The sequence below is a fragment of the Nothoprocta perdicaria genome, unplaced genomic scaffold (assembly GCF_003342845.1).
Source record: "Nothoprocta perdicaria isolate Ctin4 unplaced genomic scaffold, notPer1 scaffold_8, whole genome shotgun sequence".
NCBI lineage: Eukaryota > Metazoa > Chordata > Aves > Tinamiformes > Tinamidae > Nothoprocta > Nothoprocta perdicaria.
This window is the reverse complement of record NW_020456087.1, coordinates 322,781-327,845: the sequence shown is the minus strand read 5'-3', so window position 1 is coordinate 327,845 and position 5,065 is coordinate 322,781.

The window sequence follows — 5,065 nt, the reverse complement described above, 5'->3', positions numbered from 1 at the left end:
GGAGAGGTGCTGGTGCCACGGGCAGCGCGCTGTGCCGAGGAAGCGGGCTGGCACCGAGCAGCGCTCCGTGCCTCCTTTCCTCCATGGGGAAATGTGGAAAATGAGATTTCTCTCCTTTGTGAAGGGCTTTGAAACCTGTTGACAAAAGGGTCTTCAGAGCTGGAAACTGTTATTGTTTTCCTTTGGGGGCATTCAGCCCACGACACATTTAGGATTCGTCAGCAAGTGAAGATAAGATATTACTATTTACCATATTAAATAAAAGACCTCATTCCCTTCCATTTAGCAGCTTTCCTGGACGCTCCATCTTTGGTTAAGCGTGTTTTGAAGCAATCGAGGCAGTCCCATTCATGGAAAGCGGACTAAGAATGTTTGATTTTATCCTGATTTCTATTTCCCCAGTTGAAGCCGCTGTGATGTAAAAGCCCTGGGCTCCAAAGGGAGACGCTCCGGCAGCTTGGGCCGGCACTGCTGAGGCCGAGCTCACACCACAGCCCTGCCACCGTGTGTACATGTGAAGAGTGGCTTAGCTAGAGGCTCCTTGCCTCAGAGGACACTGGAAAAGACAGCATCTTTTGTCGTACTTCCCCGGGGCTCCAGGCACCGCTGCCTCTCCACCTGTACCCTAGCAGGGAGGTGTGGGTTCGGAGCCGGGCCCAGGCCCCTGTGGGGTTTATGGCGCGCGGAGGAGCGGAGCGGCACGCGGCAAACAGCGGCGTACCCGGGGCTCGGGCCTGGGCAGGCGGCGCTTTGCGGAGCCCGGCCTGCACCGCGAGGAAGCAAGCGGGGCTCTTGGAGCGGGACACGTTCGCCAGCAGGGCGCCCACCCGTGCGGGCCCCAGCTCCGCTGCCGCCCCCATGGGAGCTGCTGCGGCGCTGCCCCATCTTGGCTCTCGGGCTGCCCTCTCGGAGGCGGCAGCTCTGCCTGGGACCAATTCCCATGGCTGCGGGAGCGGGGCAGGACTCCTCCGAGCTGCCCACGGCCCCTTCCCATCTGCATCTCTTTCCTGGGGGGCTCTGAGCCACCACCTCGGTGCAGCTGAGGAAGAGGCTCCCCAGGCAGGGCACCGGTGCAGGCCGGGAGCTAGGCTCCCCTCCCTCCGGAGCGCCCACAGGGCTCTGTGTGCCTGAGGAATTCGGGGGGCGGGCGGCACAACCCGCCGGGCGACCCCGGCTCGGGCAGCGCAGCCCGCGCCGGGCAGCCCCGCAGCGCCCCGGCCATGTTACCTAATCTCCAGCTGCGGGCCCCGCGCCGTGCCAAGTCTCCTCTGGCTCTGTCTAGCAATAATCGCTGCTGGAGGGCGGCCAGGGCCGCCTGCCAGTTCCAGTCACACTCGGCTAATGCGAGAGGCAGAGTTTATTAATTCATCGCCAGGGCCCATTGTCTGGGACACGGCCGGGCTGTTTATTTACTCCAATATGGTCTGTATTTACTCAGACAGAGCAAGCGAGGGGACTTTGTTTAACTTTGCAAGACCTTCTGCTGGAGGAGACATGTGACCTTATGCAGAACTGCAGATAAATGTTCAGTGCTCGGGAAGGGCTTTTTTCTTTCTTTCTTTTTTTTTTTTTTTTTTTTAAAAAGTGTGGCCTCAAATAACACCGGTAGCCGGTATTGACAAACTGTAGCTAAGTGTAATAAAGGAAAGGAAAACATAATAGCACTCTCATTTGCAGTACATTTACTAGTGTTTTGAAGATAAAAGGAGAAAAACAAGCGCATGCCCTGGACCTGAGGACACCCGATAGGGATCTGCAGCTCAGGGAAAGGGCTTAGGGCTTTCTGCAGAGCAAGTGGAGACACGTTCCCTGCAGCATCACGCTCCCCATGGCATCGTCCTTCCCATGGCATCGTCCTCCCTGCAGCATCATCCTCCCCACAGCATCATCCTCCCGGCCACGGCAGCAGCTGGGCTGACGCTTCCCTGGGGACACGTGGGTGCCCGGTGGCAGCGCACGAGCTGCACTATGGGAGGGCACGCGAGGAGACCAGCTGCAAAGCCCCGTTTGCACCCAGGATGTGTCACTCAGGAGCTGGTTTTTGTTTGTTTGTGCTGGTTTTGTTTTTTTTTTCCAGCTGGTGCTGCTATCCCAGCATAACCACGGGGTGCCTTTCTGTACAGGGATCTGCTGCTAATGCAGTGTAAGCCAGCGATTAAATATTATGCTCTCTGCAACCATTAAACCTGCTTCAGAAAGTCCTGTCTTCTGGCCCTTGCTCTCACCTTCTTGCTGCTCTCCATCCTGCCCTCAATCACAGTGACACCGAGCTGTGCCCTGGGGCTCTGCAAGGGTCTCTGCTAAGGGAGAAAATAACAGGCTGCAGGTGCTCTTCCCCCGCAGCAGTGAGAGCTGGAGCAGCTCTGTCCTGGGCTACACTGGGTTTGCTCTGCCCAGACAGGCTATTGTGCTATTTTAATGCACATTTTAGTGCAGTATTTTCATGGAGGGCTGGTTCAAGGAGCAGACGCAGGCGACGGCGCAGGTGGGTGTTTCTGGAGCCAGCCCTGCCGCGAGTGGGGCCGGGGAAAGCACCGCGGCCGAAGGCGACACGCTCCGCTCCGGCTCCTTGCAGGCCAGCTACTCTCTGCTATTGTAACACGGTTTTGTATTTAATTTCCTGTGTTTGTAACTCAAGCCAACTTGCAGCGTTGCTGGTGCGAGTGTTTGTTTGGGTTTCTCTGAGGGCCTTTCTTTTGTTGGAAAGTGTGAGGATTTTAACATAGCTGTTAACACGGCACTAAAAAGCCCAATCCTGTTTTCACGGGGTGGCTGCCGAAACACCCTCCTGCTGGCGGCAGTGGCTCCTGCCTCCCGGGGCCGGGGCCCTGGGGGTGCCCCTCACATCCATCTGCCACCAGCCCCAAGGGAGATTTTGCAGCCACTTTGGGTGCTCCAGCACTGGAGATCTGCATTCCCAAGGGCAGCCAGCAGTTCACACGTGCATTTAGCTCAAGCAGGTCCAGAGATTACAGCATGGGGGGTTCTGCATCCCACACCCCCAGCTGTGGCTCTGGACATCCAACCAACTCGCCTGGCTGGCAGGGCAGGACATTAGGCCCCTTCTGCAGGCATCTTCCACAGCCAAAACCCATCGTGTTTTGCAGTTACACACAGGGCTTAGATGTGTTTTCCCAAAACACCAAGGAGAGGAGCAATTCTTAGAATGGGTAAAAACCTGGACTATTCAGAGCCCAGTGCTTTTCCATCAAACCTTACCATAGTCATGGTCCTTCAGAGAACTCATGCCAGTGCTGTTGGTTTAACTACAAAAGTGGCCTGATATTGACAGTGGAGGGTCTCAATACATATTTTCTCTACCAGTCCATTTCACTCCACATTAATTAACTTTTCCATGTTTTGGAGGCCCAGGACTGGTATTTCTTAGTGACTGTTCCAAGTAACATGCAAAAAAAATAGAGGATGTGTAATCTTGTGTTGACCATTCGGCTTCATTTGTGTATTTTATTAGTTAATTTTTAAACATGGACATAGAGCTCTGGATCCATTTTAAAATAATCCAAATTATAAATAAACAGACTGCCTAGCATGGCCTTGGAACAATAAATCAGAAGAAAAACAATTAAACACAACAGAAAAAAAATTGGTCTTGAGAGAAAACAGACATTGGAAGAAGGAAAGGCACACCAATATATATCCTAGAGGGAGAGGTAAAAATAGTATGAGACTGAAAGAAAAAGAAGGAATGCTAAAAAAATTTCATGTTAAGAAAAAAAAAAGATTGCACTCAGGCAATAAATCATGGAGTATTAGTGTGTGCATCTCTATTAGGCTTAAGTGAAACAGATTCATCTTAGAGAAGAAAAAAATGTGAATACACTGAGCAGCTCTTCATATTCACCTGCACTGCGTGTACACACTAAAGAAGCAAGAGTGTAGCAAGAAGAGCCATGTACATCATGGTAAGCATTATATGCAGCTGAGCTTAAGATGACTGTCTGTCCTGGGGAGGTGAGGGCAGCCCCATGTGCAGCGTGAGAGGAGCAAGGCGGCCGGTTGGCAACTGGGGCAACTGGGGTGTCTGGAAGCCCACCCTGTGTGGTGGCTTTTCCTATGGCCACCTGGTCTTTACTGATCAGTTTGGCCAAGGGCCTTTTGGTCTCATCGCAGAAAATGTATTTAGTGGTGCAGCAGGCTGCAGTAATTTTTTGCTGCTCTGTTCATTGATGGACCTGAAATGTCACACCTGCACACAGACCCCCTACAGCAGTCTGCACTCCTTCTGAGAAATGCAAGAGATCTTTGAAGTAATCTGCACTAGGAAAAGCTGCTGCTTAATCCCCACTAGCAAAAGCTTGATTTACACTCATCATATCACATCCTTTCCTATGTTAGGGTTGAACTGAGGTGTACAGAGGCGTCTAGTTTTCCTTACTCACACTTTGTTCTTGTCCTCATCAGCGTGGCAGATCGGTTCCATGTGGCATCTGCAAGGCTAAGGCAGTGCTTAGCCTTGCTTGCTGGGGTGGGTGTGAAATCCCTGAGAGCCCTTTCCCTTGTTAGTTGCTGGTGTGTCCTGCCAGCACAAACACCGCGGTGCCACCACCAGCGGGTGGTGAAACGGGTGCCACCAACAGCTCGGAAGGGAGCAGAGCCACTGTGGGCACCACAGACTTGCTAACACCATGCCAAAATCTAGAGGTTTTGCTAGACCGGAACACATGGGATAGCTCCTTTTGCCTCCGCTTCCCCTGCCAGCACTGGCATTTTCAGAGCGTCCACCCTGCTCCTTGTAAAAAAGAGCGCAAAGGACCCACTTCTCCTGAGTAAAATGCAGCTCGCTGCTGCTGCTGCAGTGGCACCAGCAGCACTGGGTGTAACACTGTCTGCAGGACACACCACAGCCCCGTGGTCAAACGGGTCCTTGATTCACTAAACTCATGTATCTTTGATCCAGGCGGGCTGCACTACTGTGCGTTCAACACTTCTCCTTCCCTTCCTCTCTCACAGAAAAGGGACGAGTCCAAGTCTCCAGATACCTGCAGCTGCTAAGCACACGGTGTCCCAGAGCTCCAGCCTGGGCCCAGGGAATGGTTAAAATCTT